Raw genomic sequence first — 10928 nt, forward strand, 5'->3', positions numbered from 1 at the left:
ATTCCTCAGCCCAGTCTAGTCTATCAAATTAGTGGGGTGCCACTTCTGGTGCTACTAGTAGGCAATGCCCAAACAAACTTTATGCTCTCCAGTCCCAATAAGATCAGGTAAATTCTCCTGATATAGTTATTGGTACGTTATAGATCTTTCACTTGCATGTTTACACTTTGCTAGATCCAAGAGCTTCCTTATCTTTTGTTACTCCATATATAGACGTTTATTTTGGAGTCAATCCCAAAATTAAAGAAGAGACCTTCTTAGTATCTACCCTATTGGATAAAACCATCAAAGCCCAATGGGTATACTGGAACTGCCTGGCTATGATATTTCAGAAAGTCACCTTAGCAGACTTAGTCGAATTAGAGATGACAATTTTTAATGTCTTTCTTAATATGAATTGGATTCATTCCTGCTATTCCATAGTTGACTGCAAAAATAGAATAGTCAAGTTCAAGTTTTCGAATAAAACTATCTTAAAGTTGAGGGGCAGTACTTCAACTTTTAGATGTCAGCTTATTTCCTACCTTCAGGCATGGAAAATGATATTTAAGGGATATGTATATCATCTTGTTCATGTTAAGGATTCTAGTTTAGAAACTCTAAGTCTTGAATCTTTCCCAGGCATGAGTGAATATTCAGATGTCTTTCCCGAAGATCTTCTAGGAATTCCTCCCAAAAGGGAAAAAGACTTTGGCTTTGATCTTCTTCCCGATACTCAGCCTATATCTATTCCTCCATAAAGAATGACATATGAAAAAATCAAACAACTAAAAGAGAAGTTGAAGGTTCTCTTAGATAAGGGATTCATCAGACCCAGTGTCTCCCCTTAAGGAGAACCAGTCTTATTTATTCGAGAGAAAGACGATTCTATAAGAATATGGATTGATTACCGTCAGCTCAACAAAGTCATGGTCAAGAACAAGTATCCACTTCCAATAATCAATGACTTATTTGACCAACTTCAGGATGCCAGCTATTTCTCTAAGATACACCTCAGATCAGGCTATCATCAGCTCAGAGTCAGGGAATGTGATATTCTGAAAAGAACATTCCAAACTCGATATGGTCAATTCAAATTCCTAGTCATGTCCTTTGGTCATACCAATCCCCCTGTTGCTTTCATAGACCTAATAAACCGTATTTTCTAGAATTACTTGGACATGTTTATCGTAGTCTTCCTAGATAATATTCTAGTCTATTCCCGTAGTGAATATTTTCACGCAGACCAACTCAAAATTGTACTTCAGACTCTTAAAGATCATCAACTATTCTCCAATTTAGTAAGTGAAAATTTAAGGTAAGGTCAATAGAATTCCTTGGTCATATCATTTTTGGTGATGGAATTAGAGTAGATCCTCAAAAGATAGAAGCAATAAGAAACTAGCGCAGACCTGTCTCTTCATCAGATATTAGTAGTTTCTTGTGTTTGACTGGCTATTATAGACAGTTTTTTGAGGTATGTCCTTCTATTACATCCCTTATGTCCAAATTGACTCAGAAGAAAGTCAAGTTTTAGTGGTTAGATCTTTACAAGAAGAGTTTACAGGAGTTGAAGATTTGACTCACCTCAACTCTAGTTTTTTCTCTTCCAGATCGTTCAGATGGTTTCGTAATGTATTGTGATGCATCTAGAGTAGGTTTAGGTTGTGTCCTCATGCAACATGGTAAGATTATAGCCTACACCTCCAGACAGCTTAAACCCCATGAGAAGAATTATCCTATTCATGGTCTTGAGCTAGCAACCATAGTATTTCCTTTAAAGATTTGGAGGCATTATCTATACGGTGTTCATGTAGATGTGTTCATAGATAATCAGAGTGTTCAGTATGTATTTTCTCAAAAATATCTAAATCTTCATCATAGAAGGTGGTTAGAGATCTTGAAATATTAATTACATAAGTGTCCTTTATCCTCTGGGCAAGTCCAATGTAGTGGCCGACACTCTCAGTAAATTTTCTATGGGTAGTGTTGGTCATGTTGAGCAAAGTAAGAAAAAGTTAGCTCAAGAAGTTTATCAGCTCACCTAACTAGGTGTCCATTTGGTTGATTCTTCATAGGGTAGTATATGGGTTTAGAGAAGTTCAGAATCATCTCTAGTTTCTAAGGTAAAAGAAAAGCAAGACAGAGATCCTAGTCTAGTCAAGTTAAAAAAGTCAGTCAAGGATCAGAAGGTTAAGGTTTTCTCCCAAGGGGGAGATAGTATATTACGTTGTCAGGGTAATCTATGTGTTCCAGGTGTAGCTGACTTAAGGCAGTAAATTCTTGGAGAAGTAATGGTCCATGCTACTCTATTCATCCAGGGGCCACAAAGATGTACCGCAACTTATGGGAGATCTATTGGTGAAGTGTGATGAAGAGAGATATGAGTTTATGGCTAAGTGTTGTATATGTTAGCAGGTTAAGATAGTGAATTAAAAGTGTAGTGGGTCCATGCAAGAGTTCAATATTCCTACTTTGAAGTGGGAAAAAGTGAACATGGACTTTGTTACAGGTTTACCTCCTACTCATCATCAACATGATTCGGTTTGGGTCATTGTAGACAAGATGACCAACTCAACTCATTTCCAGTCCATACCTCTTATTCAGTCGAGGATTATGCCAAACTCTATATTGGAGAGTTGGTCAGATTTCATGATGTTCAATTATCTAATATCTCAGACAAAGGTACTCAGTTCACCTTTGATTTCTAGAAAGCATTCCAAAAGGGTCTTATTACCCAAGTTCATCTCAGTACAGCCATTTATCCTCAGATAGATGGTCAAGCAGAAAGGACCATTCAGACTTTAGAAGATATGGTGCGAGCGTGTGCAATTGATTTCAAGGGTAGTTGGAATAACCACTTGTCTTTGATTGAGTTTGCATATAACAACAACTACAATTCTTGTATTAAGATGTCTCCATTCAAAGCTCTCTATGGTAGTAGGTGCAGATAACTAGTGGGTTGGTTTGAAGTTAGAGAGGCCTCAGTTATAGGGTCTAACTTAGTAATTGATGCCTTAGAAAAAGTCCAGTTGATCAGAGAAAGACTTCGGGCTGCTAAGAGCCAACAAAATTCTTATGCAGATGTGCACAGAAAAGTTCTCGAGTTAGAGATTGGCGACTATGTTTATCTAAAGATCTCTCCCATGAAGGGAATGAAGAGATTTAGCAAGAAGGGAAAGCTCAGTCCCCGATATGTCGGTCCCTTAAAAATTCTCAGTCACTTCAGCAAAGTAGCTTTTGAGTTTGAATTGCCTTCAGATCTATCCAATGTTCATATAGTCTTCCATGTCTCTTTGCTCAAGAAGTGCATGGGTGACCCAGCAGTTGTAGTCCCTATTCCAAGAATAGATATTCAGAACAACCTCTCTTTTGAAGAGATTTCGATCGAAATTCTTGACTATCAGACTCGCAGACTGAAGAACAAAGGACTCCCTCTAGTAAAAGTCCTTTGGTGGAATCAGTTTGTTGAGGGAGCTACTTGGGAAGCATAAGCAGACATGCATACCAAGTATCCTCACCTCTTCTCCACTAATTAAGACTCAACCTAGGGTAACAACTTTCCTTAAGCCTTTAAATTTCATGTTCAGATCTTAGTTAGAACTTGGTGTCCAATTTATGTTCAGAATTCCATTATAAATTTGGTATCAATTACCATTGCATAGTCAGTCATGCATTCATGTGTTAGTTCATTCATTCATTCATGCATCAGATATGCATGTTCAGTTTGATGAGAAACTCATCTGATCAGTAATTAAGTCATGCTATCATAAATTCGTTATTCATATATCAGATATGCATATTAAGCATAATACATTCATATTATCAGTTATATCAGGAATGAAATCATATTTCAATTGTTCATGTTCAGCATGTACTTCAATCTATCATTTCTCCCATCTCAATTAGTTTTATTTGAGGATGACTGTTCTCAATGGGGAGATATTATAATATTCCATACCTCTACCTAGCTTAAATAAGTCCTAAAGATGTTAGAGACATGTTTTAAAGATGAATACACTTGTATATATGTAGAATTTTAAAGATTTTCACTTTTTGATGTGTGGAAAATTGAATAAGCTTTCCATCAATACCAAATTTACCTAAATCCGATATCTGGATAAGAAGTCATGGCAATTTAAAATATTAGTAATAAAACACCTTTATTTCAACTAGTGGCACGTTGTGCCATAAGCCAAACTAATGTCTATTAGTTTTCAGTAAGACTCTGGTATTATAATGCGTTGTAGAGGTCTCCTAAATCCCAATTATACTTTTTCTAGTGAATCTACGCGATGTCTCCGTGTCGTGCCAAATATCCAGATCATGAAAAAAGTGGCAACGCAATAGCTCCACACTGTGCCATCTCCCAATTTCCCAGTTGTCCAATTCTAGTGACACAATGCGATAGTGTCAGGTTCCCATTTTGAAAAATTTCGATGAACGTTAAAATTTTAGTCCAAGACTAAAATAGTTTTTTCCCAAAGTCTTAACACGTCAAGGTGTGGGATTTAATCCTTAAAAACATTTTAATACTATTATTTTACTCACTTTTCTCCAAAACAAGAGCATTCTCTCTAAAGAAAACAAAACCCTAGCCCTTGAGAATCAAGGTCAAGGTCAATCTCAGGAGATCTATCAAAGAACTCCAAGAACCTTCAAGGTTTCCTTTCTCAGGTATGCATTGTATTCATTCATGGATTCCTTTTATCCACGAAGCCCAAGAATCAAGTTTTAAACTATGAATTAAGATATACATGATCTGTGTTGATTATGTTCATATGATTGTTGTTGTATGATTCCCAAGTTGGAATGTTTATGTGTTTTTGTGAGAATATGTTTGAATGTGAGTTAAAAACCATCAACATTAGTTGGTTATGATATGTTTATTTGATGATTATGCCCTGCCCTAAGTCATGCAAGCTAAGTGTTTGACAAAATGCCTAAGAGACTAGAAATTATGTAATATAGATCAATTGTGACTTAAGTGATGGATTCATGTTTTACCCTTATGTTCAAATTACTCCCGTGCTATTGATATGCAATGTAGATGTTTGTTGAAATGCTCATGATGCAAGAATATGGAATTATGACATTGATTATATGCATTCCTTCCATGTACAAGATTATGATAACCATGTACTTCATGAATTTCCAACTTGTTGTATTATGGATTGTTGATGTTGGTCGTGTATTCAACAATGTCATGCCTTGTTAGTTTCCTTTTATCGAGTCCTGGGGGTACTTTACCTGAGAATTTAGCTATATGCCTAGAGCTAGTGTAATGTTTTCAGGATATCTTCTGTCAAGCCATGTTTAATAGAATTCAGCCAGTCATGTGACTCAAGAAAATACAGTAAACTTAGTAATCCTAGTAAATCTCAAAAACCTCAGTAATTCAACAATCTCAGTTGTATTTTGTCAGTAAATAAAACTCCGTGAACTCATTCCAGTTTAGTTCAATTAATCATATTCAGTGTCTATTTATATGTGAGTAGGAGTAAAAACCGAGTGAGTGCAAAGATCGGAACTCACCTGTTATTAGAGGGTGTGATTCTTAGAAGAAATCTTTGTGCTTTAGAACTACATAGCCAACGTAGGTTGAGACATCATAACCTGTTATCTGTGGGTAGATGATATGGCTTAACTAGCTAGATGAAGGTCCCACTATTATCATCTGAGTAACCTATTATATGAGGGTGACGCACAGTTTGTCCCTACCAGTGGCGCGATATTTACACCCTTCCAATTAGGGTTAAAGATTCGACCCCAACTCAGCCATAATGGTATATTAGGGGCAAGTCGGTTAGATGACTACTCCCACAGTTATAGTTTCAGACTCAGTCTCAGTAATAGAACTCAGACAGTTCTTATGAATTTGAAACCTATCAGATACAGTAAACTCAAAATATTATGAAACTCAGTTAGTTCCATAAGAACCTAGACTGTCAGATACAGTCCCTTTGTATCAGTTATATCAGTTATCACTGACTCATGTTATCAGTAATCATACTCAGTATTCAGTACCATAGCGAATTCAGTCAGAGTCACTTATTCATGTATGTATAATCATGTTCATGTTATACAGTCAGTTAGCACTGTTCATTCATTTGAACACTTTGTATTCAGCCTACCTCACGTGTATAGTAGTACGTTTAATCGTACTAACGCATTTTTTCTATGGTGTTTTATTCTATACCATATGCTAAGAAGCATGAGCTCCAGAGCATCAGTTGCATTCCAGTTTTACTAGTCAAAGTTAGCAGTGAGTCTTCAACCTTCAAGGACATGATCATTACTTTATTTCTTCATTACATAGTTTATTTCAGTAGTTGGAGTTAGTTGGGAACATGTCCCATCAACTCCTTATTCAGATAATTTAGAGGCTTTCAGACTATTGTATTTTCAGAATAGACATTTTCAAACATTGTTTCAGTTTTGGTATTATCATACCACATTATTCAAATATGGTTTTTATCAGATCTTTATCAGTTTCAAACCTTATGGCATGTTTTATCCTACTATTTCCATATTTATATAGTATTTTATGCAGTATTCAGGCACAAAAATCAGTCATGGGTTAGCTTGTGGTCCTTCGGTGTCATGAGCACCATGTAGCATTCCGGCTACCAGATTAGGGGTGTTATATGTGCTACCACATAGAATTTGATGTTCCAGACTCAATAGCATAGTTAAAATTTCCATCTGAGTTCTTTTTACTAAAATGTGGGTCCCATACCTAATTTATATTTCATAACTTTTTGACTAATTGGTTGAAATGAGCCTAGGTTCCTTGGGACCAATACCAAGAATCCTTCCTTCCAAAAATCAATATTACAGAGCTACTAGAATAGTCAAAATTTGAATTTGAGGTCGATTAACTAATGTTTTTACTCGGTGGCTATTTGGAACTAGCGAAGACTTAGTAATAGGGATTTGGCTCTAAAAACAAAAAGAATTTCCTGATTATGTATGTATCAGTTGTAGGATATCATAAATGACTCGGGGTAGCAATAGAAATGCTCTAATGGAAAAAATAAACCAAAATATGCAAAAAGACCTAAAGGGTAATTATAGTGTAATTTACCATTTGTTCAAATTCCATAACCAGAGGGATGTTCAGTGTCAACTCCTTTACTGTAGAAATAAACTTTTAATAGTTTCCCTCTTTAGCCTTATTTTCAATCTCTAAGGAAAAAGAGGAGGAGTTCGTGGAATGGGAGTCGATACATGTGGTATGACCCTTTCCTTCCCCTTTCTTATGATGAACTCAAGATCATCAACTCGAGGCCTTGCAGGTCCATTTTTATTTACAATACCTTCTTTATAGTAAGCCACCATCTCATCTTCAACAATTCTAAAATCTATCAAATCATCCATAGACCAGAAAATAGGTGGATCATCTTACCACTCCGAGTAGTAATATCATAGTTGTGACCATTATTCTTTTGGTTTTGAATGGGTTTAATTGGGAGTAACTTATTGATGATGATTTAATATTGTGAAATCTGAACAAACTATTCTTTGAATTGTTTAATGGTGGTAGTATATGATTCAACCTTCTGTTTTAAACCCTAAATATCAGCGTTAAATTCTTTAATGTAGTCTTACATTCTCTCTATTTCCTTTAAAACCATTGTAAGAATGTCCTCCATTCTTAATAACTAGAACTAATATCAATATTACCTGGTGAAATGTAAAGGCCCTCCATTCTTTATACTCATCTTTTATCATTTTATCACCATCACAATCCATACTCCAATCTCTATACTTGGTATTTTTGTAGTTGTGTAATGACCTGAGACTATCCCTAGTCATTACACAGTGCTTAGAGTCACAAGTGACCCCAAGCTAACACATGGCCTGCCATGAGACTAATGGCATAAAACTAACTGATAAAACTTATGTAGAAGTCGAACTAAATAGTGAAATAAATATTCAAGGAAAATTAACTATAAAAAATGAGTTTGAAACCACAAAATGAACATCTACCTATAAGTTTAAAGCCTCTATTAAGATGAGTTACAGGGATAATACCCTATCTAACTCTAACTATGTGACAACTAAAAAATAAGAAAGAAAAAATAAAATGTAGACACCAGCTCTCGAATAATGATGACTTACTAAATACTACTATTAATGTGGTGTAAGATCATACTATACATGATTGTAGGTTGTGCATTAAAACCTATATTATGAGACAACATAGTGCAAAATAAATTATCCAACAACAACTTTAAATGTACTAAATATGTGAGAAATGGAATAATCGATATTCATTGAACGTTATGCATGCTATATGATAAGAAGATGAAATACCAAGTAATGAACTTTTGCTTTATACTAAAATGAATAATTAAATACATGGTCATGCAAAAATCTGAGCCTTTACAATTGACAATAGAATATTGAATTACTAATAACTTGAATACGCTAATCTAAGCTAATTAGGGTCCAACCTATAACCCCAGATGAAAGGGTGTTCAATACCTAGCTAAGGGTACAAACACTAACGATTTGGATCTATTAAACTGATATCTAAAAGTACTATAGATTAAAATCTTGTATAATGGGTAACCATTTGGTTCATACAGTCGTGTTGTAGTTCTAGGAATTAGGGACTTCTAGTAAGGCCTTACCCTAACAAATGGGTGTGCCACCATCCCTACGTTGGCTCTGTGCTATGTATTACACCCAACTATATTACATTGTTAACCGCAATGCTCAATGATAATAATAATCTAAAGACTAAAATAAATGCATTATATGAGAGATTTCAAAATATTCTAACTAGAGGATATAGTTCTCAAAATTAAATGCGTGAAATTCTAGGTCATCGAATATTCATAACCCACCATTCCTGAAGAATGCAACTACCATGCCAATTTGTAATCTCGATGAACTTAAGTAATTTATTAGTTCAAGCCCAAATATATGGGTTTCACTATGTACCTAGAGTTTGTTATCATGGTAATTCAATAATAATGAAAATATTTATAATATGTGAATTACAACTCAATAACATCGAGGGACTGAGACATTAAAGAATTTGACAACATCTATAAACCCTAAATTATGTAGAAGGAACTGAACTAAACAATTGGGTTAATTTTGGGACTTAATGGGTTAAAGGAGACCCATTGATAAAATCCCACATACCTTTATATGAGAAAACTACCGCATTCTTTCTAATTGGATTCCTAAAGATGTTGAACCCTAACTTTGCCTTTGGTAGAGAAATTTCCCCTTTTTCTATTTGAAACTATATGTTAGATTTTTTTCTGGTCTTAGGGTATTATTAACCCAATAATCATCCTTAAAATATCTTAAATGATGTAGTTTTATGTTAAAATAGTTGAAAAATAATTTAAATGCCCTTTTAAAAATCATAACTAGGAAGTATTAGAGGAGACGTATAGGACCTTCCCACGATTGTGGACTTTACTAATTATTGGAATCAGTGTGTTAGTTCTGTCAACATGATCAGATAATCCTTGGTTTTCTCGTGTGATCTACCTACAGTTTTTCCTTGGTTGTAGGTTTAAAGGTTAAATTAGGATCATATATGGAACTCACGATCATGCCTTGGATTGTGGTTTCAAATCATGATCATGGTTCCCTCTTATGGTTAGAAGGTATTCTTGTAATCCTTTAAATATCGTGGTTGTCTAAATCGTATGACACTATTGTACTATCCTATAATGTAATCACTACTATGATTTGGCTCGTGATATCTCACCAAAGTAAAGTGCTTTACTAAAAAGGACGTAATTATTTACTCAAATATCAGATTAAGTCAAAACTGGATATGTTGGAAAGATAATATAAATATTTATAATTTGGAGGGTTCTGATCTCTAATATGCTTTAGAATATGAAGTTATGCTCCTTTAAAGATGGCCACTTCTTAAGGAATCAATTTAAAAGGGAGAATTTGGCTTGGTTAAGGACGAGGAGGTTCTTGTGGCCTTGATACATGGAAAAATTCCTTCTCATACTGTTCAAACTTGATCGTTAACCCTAAATGTACTTTTCACTATGGTTTTATCCTCGGATTGAAGTTTCCAACGTGTTACAATATCTCTTCCATAGGGTCATTCATCCCCGAATGGACACTTACTAAGTTTGTCGGTTAGGGGATATGAGGTGCAATTTCCATATTTTATTCAACACTTCTCTTAATATTATTTTATTTTAATCCTTTCTACTATGTGTACCTAAAATTCCTATACTGTGTTTCTAAGATTTGAATACTAACATGATGATGTGTTTTTAACTATATTAATTGAACTAGACTCATGGGCACATGGTATGCAAGAGAAAATTTGCATGACAAGAAATAGAGACTATTAATTTAATAAGAAAAACTTATTACCTCAAGATATGACTGAGTTCGAAGGATAAAAGTTAGGGTACTTGATATAGTCATCCTCTGCCTTCCTACTTTCTCCCTTAATAGATTGATTTTTCCAAAGACACTTTACCATCGTGGCCTTCTTATTACTTATCATATGAACCTAATAGTCAAGGATTTTAGTAGGAACCCATTCGTAAGACAGACTATCCTTAAAGGCTACACTTTCTAAAGGCACAACTGATGCTAGATGAACAATGAATTTGTATAATAAGGAATCATGGAAAACTTGTTGAACTACATATAAGTGAGCCAAAACTCTATATCATAGGTTACTTTGGAAAAAAGACCTTCAATCTCAAAAGGACTAATAAAGCAGGGACTGAGCTTTACTTACTTCACAACTTCCTTTACCCCTATGATAGTTGAAACTTTTAAGAAGAAAAAATCACCACCAACAAGCTCAATCTACTTTCTTCTCACATCCCTATTGGATTTTTGGCGATTCAAAGCATACTTCAGACTTCCCTAATCAGCTGAACTTTCTCCATAGCATCATGGATTGAGTGTGGCCCTATCAATGTAACTTTTTTTTA

This window comes from Capsicum annuum, chromosome 5 (genome assembly GCF_002878395.1).
Source record: "Capsicum annuum cultivar UCD-10X-F1 chromosome 5, UCD10Xv1.1, whole genome shotgun sequence".
In the NCBI taxonomy this organism is placed as follows: domain Eukaryota; kingdom Viridiplantae; phylum Streptophyta; class Magnoliopsida; order Solanales; family Solanaceae; genus Capsicum; species Capsicum annuum.